The sequence below is a fragment of the Schistocerca piceifrons genome, chromosome 8 (genome assembly GCF_021461385.2).
Source record: "Schistocerca piceifrons isolate TAMUIC-IGC-003096 chromosome 8, iqSchPice1.1, whole genome shotgun sequence".
NCBI classification, from domain to species: domain Eukaryota; kingdom Metazoa; phylum Arthropoda; class Insecta; order Orthoptera; family Acrididae; genus Schistocerca; species Schistocerca piceifrons.
The window spans coordinates 378,186,682-378,199,196 of NC_060145.1; positions in this window are offsets into that span (position 1 = coordinate 378,186,682).

A 12,515-nucleotide genomic window follows, 5' to 3' on the forward strand; every position below is an offset into this window, starting at 1 on the left:
TTCTCTCTACAGGTCAACGGAAATTTGTTGCTTTGTTGTATTTGTGTGTTGCTTTTGCATTGTGCTCATTTGTTTTATGAAAAATTTTGACTATTGTAAAAATGCCGCGAAAGACTGTGAATAGTGTATCGCGAAGTATTGTGAATGAAATTACCGACTTAAACAACGTGACCGATAGTAATTGTGATACGCAACGTAATGATGACAATCCTGCGTTCACTAACAATCAGTGCATTCCAACCACTAAAGATGACTTTCACCTTAATGATGAACAAACGAACTCAATTGTCTCGTCTGTTAACTTGACGACAATTGATGACGCAGAATGCTCTATGGTAATGAGCGCTGCCGAGCTTAACACACCCGATTTAGAAAATCCAAGTAATGTACAGACAAATTTGTCTAATGAAAATGAACAGGATACTGAAAGTACGACGGATTTATTTAATTCCGAAATAATGTCTGACAGTGTACATCCGACTGCTCAGAATAACCAAATGGTTACAGTAAGCGTGAAAGTTCCAGATCCACCACTAAACAGCACAGAGAGTATAAACGCTAACTTTGGCTTTGAACAAATCATGGTAAGATTGCTACATCAACAGAGTGAAGATATCAAACAACAATTTAATGAACAGGTCAAACAACTTAGGGAAGATAACAAACACTTAAATGAAAAACTTGACAATAATGACGAAAATTTCAAACAACTTAGTGAACAAATTACAGCCGTTGCCGCGCAGTGCCATGACACTAAGGAACAGTTGCGCGTGGAAATTGAGGCTTGTTCACAAAAAAATAGCGAAGAAATAAAGTCTGTTGCGCAAGAATTAAGGGAAACGCAAACAGCCGCGACAAATACACTCAGAGACGAAATTAGCGGAGTCGCCAAACAGTGCTCTGAAAAAGCTACACAATTACGGGACGAGTTTAGAGCAATGACGGTAGAACTTTCGCGCACTATGGACGCAAAGATAGACACGAAATTCGAACAGCAGAACACTCAGATTAACGAGCGCTTTAATCAGCACATACAGAACAGTGATACGCGTTTCCGCAGATTTATTCAGGATCAAAACAAAGTAAAACGACAAGTCATGGAAACAATCACTGCACAAAGACAAGAGGACAAACGTAAAATATTCGCGAAAGCGAAGACGTATGTAGACAATAATATTACTACAGTGTCCGACAAAATTAATACCATAGAACAATTGAACGCGGAATTACGGGATGAAATTTCTGATCTTAAAGCAAAAACAGATACACACACAGTAAATATTCAAACAGTGACAGATAGATTCGAACAATTAGATCTAACACAGGATTGTGATGTTATCAAAGCTGATGTTAAAAAACTGAGCGAAACTACGCGCAAGTTGCAAAAACAGATTAATGCGTCTGATTCTAAAACCGATGATCAGGTTAAGATATTGACTGAAAAATGTGATGAATTGGCCAGTCGTATTGATGTTATCGAAAATGCTAATGACAATAAATCAGACGATACTGCACCGGTTTCATTTATCCAAACGCCTGAATTTCAAAATTTACAGCAGACAATTAATGAGATCGATTCATCTAACAACACGTTACGTAGGAAGTTATCAAATTTACAACAAGAAGTAACAGAGATCAAAAGTATTTCAGTTAATAACATACAACAGCAGACGCCACTTTGCCAACATTCGTCAGACTTACGCAACGTGTATAATGTGAGCAATTTACAGCGACTACGCGAATTAAAATCCGAAAAGCTACGCGACTTAAAATCTGAAAAGCTACGCAACTTGAAATCCGAAATGACACAGACGAACAGATTCACACACAAACCTGAACGTGTTTTCAAATTCAATGACGAGAACGTAGATTTCGAGCAATTTGCATTTGTAAGAAAATGTAAGGAATTTAATAATGACAGCGTACAGGTACACGCTTTGCACTGTATACGACAATTTATCTTTGTACATTCACCGCTATTGCCTGTAATGCAGAAACTAGCTTTGAACCAGATGCGACAATTTGCTATTGTATTTACAACAGCATTGCCTATAATGAAGAAACTTGAATTAGCACGGATACAACAATTTGCCTTTGGATTTTTACCGCTATTGCCTGTAACACAAAAGCTAAAATTTATTTGCAGAGCGTAAATGACCTCAGGGGATTCATTACGCTTTAATGAATATGTGCCGTAGCGAGCATAGGGCCCCGAGCTGTAGTAGTGCTGTTTCATCTTTAGTTTTCTGCACTGCTGCCTTCTCTTCTACTATCCTTTATATCTATCAAAACTGCTCTTTAACTATTGCTCTACCTAGTATTAAGAATATGTAATGAAAACCCGATAAGACAAATTTTTACCGAATGTGACAATTTTCATTAGGCACTCCAGAATCACGAGAACTTAAATAACAGATAAAAATCGTAATCATCAGTATGTGTAAAATTAACAGCAAACGCATTTTTTTGTAACAATAGACGTTTTTCACCGCAACAGCATGAAAGTCAGCCGCTTAGCATACGTAACCAACAATGCAGTCTACAAGGTCAACCAAACTTTAATGTTTCGCCGCGTGCACGTATAGTCCCTGGTATAACAAATAGTAACGCATGGCAGCAAAGAAATAACAACGTACAGACAACACACTATTTCAACTCGCATCGCAATGCGCCGTATAGAAATTACTATCATGACAGGCGTAAAAATGATGAGCACAATTTTCAGCGTACATTTAATAACAGTCGATCTTTTCAGCAGCAAGAACATCAGCAACAACACATTATCATGAATGATCCAAACAATAGGTGTCATCTATAGCGTAACACGTCTGGAAGAAGTAATAGAACTGTTCAAATAGTAGAAATGCCACAGAATCCTCCTAATAATAATAACACGTCAGATAGAATCTGACTAGATACTGCACAGGACGCATCTTCTAATAACACAAGCACTACCTTTGACACGCAAAATGTTGTTCACGAAAATGTAATTACTTTTGACGATATCAGAGACACTCTCTTGCAGGAAAGACCAGTTATTCAGAAATCTATTTCACATCCTGTTATCGAAATCAAAATTGGTTCATCGAAATTGTCAGCAGTAATTGATTCCGGCTCACCGATATCAGTAATAAATGAGGAGACTTTCAACGAGTGCAACAAAGAGAATAAGTATCCGACATTACCTTTAGGCAAAACAAAAGTGAAAGGAGCAGTATCGAGTAAAGGTGTAGACGTTAAATTACAGACGCATTTATCATTTTGTATTGGAGGTCATACTTTCCATTCTAATTTTTGGATTGTTCCTTTATTGACAACAGACATTATTTTAGGCACGAATTTTCTGGTACAACACGACGCAGTTATCGACTGTCAGAATTCTTATTTAATGTTAAAGGATGAAAATATACAATTGGCCTTAGAATTTCAGCACTCTTTATCTGCGGAAGAACAAACAATTAACCGCACAGAGGTCATTTCCGCAACACGTAACATAGACTGTAATCCCACATTGTTCACGGATACGTACGTACATAACTATAATACTCCAGACGAAGCTGACTACGACGTTATGCAGTTAATTTCTGATAAGGTTAAAGAGAGCAGTGCAACTACAGACGACGAACGAACGCAATTACACAAAATTCTTTTACAGCAAGCGCCAGTTTTTGACAACATTCCTGGTACTATGTCCGGCTTTATGTATGAATTTCAAGTCAAACCGCACGACACATTTAAAGCAAAGCATTATCCCATTCCATATATTCACAGAGAACAAGTTAAAAAAGAATTGCAGGATATGCTCGACCAAGGAATTATTGAACCAGCAGTTAGTCCGTACATAAACCCGCTACATATTGTTAAGAAAAAAGATGGCTCACTTCGCCTTGTACTTGATTCACGTCATATTAATGACATTATTATTAATGAAACAGATCGACCACAGACACTAGAGGAACTTTTACAGAAATTTCACGGTACAGCTATTTATTCCACATTAGATTTGAAATCGGGATTTTGGCAAATTCAACTTCATCCGAATTGTAGAAAATATACAGCTTTTCTCTGTTTCGGCGACTGTTATCAATTTTGCAAACTACCGTTCGGCTTAACTATTTCCTCTGCAGCTTTTATTCGCGGTTTGAGCACTATACTTCCGACAGAACTTAAAGACAGAATTACGACGTATGTAGACGACATTCTTATCGCAGAAGCTAACTGGTATGAACACAATCTGATTCTTGAACAACTGCTGCAAACTTTTCATGCACAAGGACTTACAGTTAACCTCAGTAAATCGCATTTTGGCAAAACCTCCATAAAATTTCTTGGACACGTAATTTCAGCAGAAGGCATTGCGCCTGATCCAGAAAAACTTCAGGCTCTACGTGACATTAGTGTTCCTACGACGAAGAAGCAATTACGCAGTTTTTTGGGCTTAATTAACTTTTTTCGTAAATTTATTCATCACTCTGCTTTAGACACACCCAGATTATGCCATTTAACAGGTAAAAACAGTATTTGGTCTTGGGATAAGCAAGCACACTCTGAATTCATGAACCTGAAACATGCTTTGTTGAATGCACCACTTTTATCGCACCCTGATCTTACTAGAAATTTTTCCATTGCCACCGACAGTTCCAACACCGCTTTAGGCGTACATATTTTCCAGGAAATTGAAGAAGATGGTTCAATAGTAATCAAAAACATCGCATTTGCAAGCCGCATTCTGTCACCTGCTGAGCGAAATTACTCCGTTACAGAACTTGAAACATTATGTGTTGTATGGGCTTTTACGAGATTTCGGCACTTTCTTTATGGCAGACATACCACCGTTTACACAGACCACAGAGCGATACAATTTTTACTCTCGGCTAAATTTACTCACGACAGGTTAAGTAGATGGAAACTATATTTACAGGAATTTAATTTTACGATTGTTCACATTCCCGGCACACAAAATGTTATAGCAGACGCACTATCGCGTTCTCTGAGCAACAATCAGCAAGACGTAGCAACCAACTTCTGCAAAGCAAATTTCAGTGTCATGTACATTCAGCAAGTTGCATTTGAAAACTTTATTTCATCGTCATTACAGGACATAGCAAAGGAGCAAAATAAAGACAATGTGTGGAAAGAAATTAAACACCTTTGGCAAGATAAAAAAAATGTTACGATTAGAAACCATTACACTGTACGCAATGACGTTCTGTTTCGCCGCTCTCATCCTGACAGCAACAATTGGTTATTATGCATTCCTGACGAACTGGTTAACAAACTAATTTGGTACACTCATTTAAGTTACGCACATTACGGAGCAAGAAAATGTTTTCTTATACTGAGACAGAACTGTTATTTTGCCAACATGGAGAAACGTATACGACGAGTTTTAGCGTCTTGTAAAATTTGCCAGAAAGCTAAATCAGACACCACTTCACATATTCCTCCATTATATCCCATTATACCTGTTAAGTTAAGACACATGGCCGCAGTAGATATTTTTGGTCCGATTCCGAGAACTAACAGAGGTTTTTGCTACATTTTTGTCGCTGTTGAGCTCACTTCAAAATTTGTTACTTTCACTCCGTTACGCAAAGCTACTGCTAAAACTATTTCGAAAGCATTTGTAAAACATTTTCTGTTTCATGTAGGGCATGTGATGAAAGTAATTTCTGACAATGGATCTCAATTTCGTAGTAGCGTATGGACACGCATGTTACGAGCCAGAAACATTTCTTCGATCTATATATCCAAGTACCACGCTTCTTCGAACCCCTGTGAAAGATTAATGAAAGAAATTGGTAAGCTGTGCCGAATATACTGCCACAAAAGACATATTGATTGGGATACATACATACTCTCATTCCAAGATGTAATTAATTCCATTCCAAATGAATCCACTATGCTATCTCCGTCTGTTATACTGAAAAACGTTGAACCACCAAACAAAATTAAAGAATTAGTAAAACTACCCAAAAGTCGTCACCTACGACACCACGAAATAATTAACATTGCGCTGAACAACATCAAACGTGCCGCAGAGCGCCGGAGAAGACAGCAAAAACAGGTTTGTACACGCCGATACTTTCACGTTGGACAGAAGATACTAGTACGTACACACTATTTATCCAGCAAATTAAAAGGTAAGTGCAGTAAATTTGAACTTCTATACGCAGGTCCATATCGGATTCGCAGCATCCCTCACCCCAATGTTGTACACGTCGAAACTTTGAGAACCAGAAAATCGAAAGGCAATCACCATATCTCAAACATTAAACCGTTTATTGAGTGAAACCACTGTATGATTCAACACACTATGATGCCATTTACTAATGCAATTATTTCACGTGACTAATTACTGATGATTATCGTATTTTTTCTTGGCAAGTGCCCGGCAAGGTAAGGTTAGCAGGTCGCTCTTCTTGTCGTTACACATCAGACCGTGCATATTTTCCAGATGAATTTACACATTTATGACTATTTCTGCAATTATATTTATGTGACTACTTATTGATGATTATCGTATTTTTTCTTGGCAAGTGCCCGGCAAGGTAAGGTTAGCAGGTCGCTCTTCTTGTCGTTACACATCAGACCGTGCATATTTTCCAGATGAATTTACACATTTACGACTATTTCTGCAATTATATTTATGTGACTACTTATTGATGATTATCGTATTTTTTCTTGGCAAGTGCCCGGCAAGGTAAGGTTAGCAGGTCGCTTTTCTTGTCGTTACACATCAGACCGTGCACATTTTCCATTTTTTTGTGTATATGACTGTACTCCAGTTTTGTTTGTATGGACTATGAAATAGTTAAGATATAACACACACCAGTCGACTTTGACATTTTTTTTGCCTTATGACATCTCAACATCGTGACTGTTTCACATTTTTTTTGCTGCTGCATTGTATTATTCTGTGTATATTTTTGTTTTTGAACACTGTCAATGTTTTTGACATATTACGTTTTCTGTCATGTTATGCTGTAGGGTTAATTATGTTACCATAAACCAGTCATTATCTAGGGGGTATATGATTTAAATGCAGGACATTAATCTTTGTTCATCAATTTCAGAAAGGAATGATGATTCTAAGAAATAAATTTAACATAAATGGGAATTTCACCTACGGAATAAACGAAAGGAGATGCAATAACTTTATGAGGAAGAGTAAATGGATCAGGATTAACAGGCATTAACAAGAATATACTATACTCATCACAGAATAGCAGTCTTAACTAATTTTTTCTTTCAGAATACAAGGTGATTGATGCAGGCTGTCAGAGAGAACTACACATCTTAGTTTTAGTGATGAAATATGCTAGAGATAAGGAATAGTTGTGTAATGAGTAATGAAGTGATTTTTTGCAGATGATAATGAATACTGATGAATAATGATGAAGGAAATGGTATTATGAATAATGAAGTTTTTCTTTACAGGTGATGATAATGGTGAAGTTATGATGATATGGATAATGAAGTTTTTCTTTACAGATGAGAATAATGTTGAAGTAATGTATTTATGTTATGTAGTTATTTAAGTATTTGTTGCAGTTTGCTTTGACAGCAGGTGTTACATTGCATCGTAGGATGACTGAAAGTTTTGGAAAGGACAGCTATGGAACACATTTTTATACACATTTCACTACCTGTTAATTCGAAGTTCACTACTTTTTAGCATAGTGTGCGTTTCTTCTTTCAGGTCAATAATCCATTTTTGTATTTTTTCCAGGAGAAGTTTTTCATGACACTTACTAAACCTGTTAGTTATTATACCTGTTCTAGTACTTGCATTTTTATATTTTACCCATTTGTGTTTATCACTTCTAAATGTGATCACATGTACTGCCTTGTTACATAATCTTGCTACAGCTGACTCATGACGAATGACGTTACCTATCCTCATTTGCTGCAATAGGTCAAAAGCAAATAGTGTTATGTTTCAGCAATTAATTATCGATCCCAACGCAATGCATTGCTGACAAAAAAAAAAAAAAAAATAAAATAAAATGTATTAACAGTCCCAAATAGTGATACCAGTTTGAGAAAATTCTGAATAATACTGATCAACTCTGAATAGCATGTCACTTGAGTAATGACCTCTTAATGAGACTATATTCAAAATAATGCTTTGTCACTAGCTAATAACTGCCACTGTTTATTGTAATGGTACCACTTATAATGCCTGTGATTATTAATGATTTGACTGTAATTAACTGATTTTAATAATGACTTTGTAATGGTCTGAATACTACTGAAGGAGGAACACTGTTTATTGTAATGATACCACTTATAATGCCTGTGATTATTAATGATTTGACTGTAATTAACTGATTTTTAATAATGACTTCGTAATAATCTGAATAATACTGAATGATGATTCTATTCAATACTTGCTGGCCACTGAGTGCCAATAATTAATGTCACTCCACGAATTGTGATTAATTATGCCATTGATTAGCTCTTGTTTCCAATGTTGATACTTTGTAACCAGAAAAGAATGTGACTGTTTAATAATGCTTTGTAATTAGGAGAATACTAATGATTCTTACTATATTAGAATGACAAATGATTAATTAACGACAAATGATTAATTAATTGTAATTATACAAATGATTAATTAACTGTAATTAGACAAATGATTAATTAACTGTAATTAGACAAATGATTAATTAACTGTAATTAGACAAATGATTAATTATCTGTAATTAGACAAATGATTAATTAACGACAAATGATTAATTAACTGTATTTAGGAGAAGGTTAATGATTCTTAATTATACTCTGTAACTGAAAAGAATGCGATTATTTCATAATGCTTTGTAACCAGGAAAAGAAGGCTACTGATTCTATGTACACCAATTAATGAACATTTTTCTGTAATACTACATACTTGGTACAGAAATGTTCAATAACTGGGCTATGAATGCCACAAACTACTAATTAAGTCTGTAATTGTCAATATTATGTGACATAATGTGCTTATCCTCATAAGCTAACTACCCTGAATTACTGCAATGTCCATTTGTCCTGTTTATCCCAGTGATCATGGAGCACTATATTTGGTTTTGCACTAATTCTACGTTGGTGTGCCTTGTAAGAGTGTGGTGTTGACACGACATGCTGTCCACCACCATGAGCGATGAAGACATTATTATGGTCCCACTGTTTGGTGTACGTAATGTACTGCCAAAATGAAAACATGAAACATTACTACGACAGTTCAGTGTCTTGGCTACACTGATAAATTCTGATGGGAAAAGATCTTCAAGTTGTGTCACTTGGTGTTGTACTTCTGTGGAAAGATATGAACTTTCAGAGCAGCTGTGTGCAATCTAAAGTGCTACAACCATGATGCAATCCTTCCCTTTCCTATCCTGATTCTTGTCACATAAAAAAAAAAATTTTTTTGGTAACATCATTTATGTTCATAGGTTATACATTTTTCGATTCGCTGAACTCCAATGCGAGTACACTTATGTCACTTGTCAACATAATATTTTTTGCCAGTCTGTTTATTTGTTCTGAATATGCTAAAGAATTTTTTCAGTGCCTGTGCACTTTATCTGTCAAAAAAATTTGTATATACTTTTCTGATTTGCTACTATGTTTTGTACTCACATTTTGTCTTTGTCTGATATATTTTGTACTTAGTGCGTGTGCACAACATTTACTTTATGTACTACATCTAATTATTCTTGCCATTCTGTTTATTTGTTCTGCATATGCTAAAGAATTTTTTCAGTGCATGTGCACTTTATTATCTGTCAAATAATTTGTATATACTTTTTTCTGATTTGCTACTATGTTTAGTATTCACATTTTGTCTTTGTCTGATATATTTTGTACTTAGTGCGTGTGCACAACATTTAAATATTCTGTAAGTTGTAGAATTTTGTTAATTAAAGAAAAATTTTGCCGCGCTTGGCAAGTCCAAATGACTCACCATCGCTGCCAAATTTTTGCCCCCCCAGTGGAGGGTTATGAAACACGTATGTAACGCAGCAGCGATGGCGAGGCATTGTAGCATCTGTGACCAGAGAGTATGCGCTTGACCGCGCGAGTGTTGCGAGCGGTTCTCAGTCAGTCAGTCTGTCGTTGCGAGTCTGTCAGTAGTAGTCGTTGCGAGTCTGTAGCTCTGTCTAGTTGAGAGCAGTACTCTAACAGTAGTCGTCGCGTGCAGTACGCTAATAGTCGTCATGCAGAGCGGTCGGTCAGTAGTAGCAGCCCAGTGCGGTTGTGTGATGTAGGCGGTCGGCAACACTGGTCAAGATGGTGAATAAGGTATACTGTTAATTAATATAATCATTAGATAAAAAAAAAAATTTTATTTATTGTAATTATTCTCCAACAAGTCTCCCAATAATAATTTTTTATTTCAAAAGCATTTTTTCAAAAATTTAATTTTTTATTGAACTCAAGATTTCGTTGCACTTCCCATTTCATTCCACTTCTTTTGAAGAAAAATTCCACTAAAATCACAAAAAAAGAGAATATTATTATTTGCAATGCAGTTCCTCCAAGCGGTGCGCAACAACAAGAGCAGATATGTGACATCCATTTATTCTGAGGTAAGACTTTAATTCTGATTGTTTTACACAGGGCCAAAGACCGATATTTCGGTTTTATTGAATTTTCTTGTCACTGAATGGACTTTAATTTTTTGAAGGATTTATATTTGAGTCAGATTGCGAATTTCACATTTTTGTTGCCATTGTCAGTACATTTCATTGTGGGCAGGTTACGCATAGCGCAATGTCCATCAGCATTTCTAATTAGTATTGTCATTTCTTTTTCTTTTAAAAATTTGTGGGGAGGTTACACTTGGCTCCCATTTCTATTAAGTATTGCTTTATTTTCTTTTAAAATTGCGGTGGGGAGGTTACAAAGTTCTGCGATATATCCACTGAGTTATAGGTATGACTGATTGAGAAGGAACACAAACAGTAATAGTAGATCCAGAATGAGATTTTCAATCTCCAGCGGAGTGTGCACTGATATGAAACTTCCTGGCAGATTAAAACTGTGTGCCGGACCGAGACTAAACTCGGGACCTTTGCCTTTCGCGGGCAAGTGCTCTACCAACTGAGGTACCCAAGCACGACCTACACCCCGTCCTCACAGCTTTACTTCTGCCAGTACTTCCTACCTTCCAAACTTTAAAGAAACTCTCCTGCGAACCTTGCAGAACTAGCACTCCTGAAAGAAAGGATATTACGGAGACATGGCTTAGCCACAGCCTGGGGTATGTTTCCAGAATGAGATTTTCACTCTACAGCGGAGTGTGCGCTGATATGAAACTTCCTGACAGATTAAAACTGTGTGCCCGACCGAGACTCGAACTCGGGACCTTTGCCTTTCGCAGGCAAGTGCTCTACCATCTGAGCTACCGAAGCACGACTCACGGCCGCTTCTCACAGCTTTACTTCTGCCAGTATCTCGTCTCCTACCTTCCAAACTTTACAGAAGCACTCCTGAAAGAAAGGATATTGCGGAGACATGGCTTAGCCACAGCCTGGGGGATGTTTCCAGAATGAGATTTTCACTCTGCAGCGGATTGTGCGCTCATATGAAACTTCCTGTCAGATTAAAACTGTGTGCCGGACCGAGACTCGAACTTGGGACCTTTGCCTTTCGCGGGCAAGTGCTCTAACATCTGATCTACCGAAGCACGACTCACGCCCGGTACTCACAGCTTTACTTCTGCCAGTATCTCGTCTCCTACCTTCCAATCTTTATAGAAGCTCTCCTGCGAACCTTGCAGAACTAACACTCCTGAAAGAAAGGATAGTGCGGAGACATGGCTTAGCCACAGCCTGGGGGATGTTTCCAGAATGAGATTTTCACTCTACAGCGGAGTGTGCGCTGATATGAAACTTCCTGACAGATTAAAACTGTGTGCCCGACCGAGACTCGAACTCGGGACCTTTGCCTTTCGCGGGCAAGTGCTCTACCATCTGAGCTACCGAAGCACGACTCACGGCCGCTTCTCACAGCTTTACTTCTGCCAGTATCTCGTCTCCTACCTTCCAAACTTTACAGAAGATCTCCTGCGAACCTTGCAGAACTAGCACTCCTGAAAGAAAGGATACTGCGGAGACATGGCTTAGCCACAGCCTGGGGGAGGTTTCCAGAATGAGATTTTCACTTTGCCAGCGAAAGGCAAAGGTCCCGAGTTCGAGTCTCGGTCGGGCACACAGTTTTAATCTGCCAGGAAGTTTCAATTCAATGATTAATAATAAAAGATGGTGGATGACTAATTAATTTCGCCAACTCCAAACACTCCACTCGTTGCTCTTCGTCCAGCGACCCTGCGAGCAGCAATGCGCGAACAAACGGCCTGATCTCAAAATAGTGGAGGTTTCATTACTGAATTAATGTACACTCAACTCAAACGTCCTGGGTCTGGTGTAGAACGAGGTTGTCGCCCTCGTAACTACAGCCCCTCGATCCGGAAGTGCCTGCGTGTCGCCAGCGGTCTCGGTATTTCCCCGCATTGTCGGACCTCAATGCTG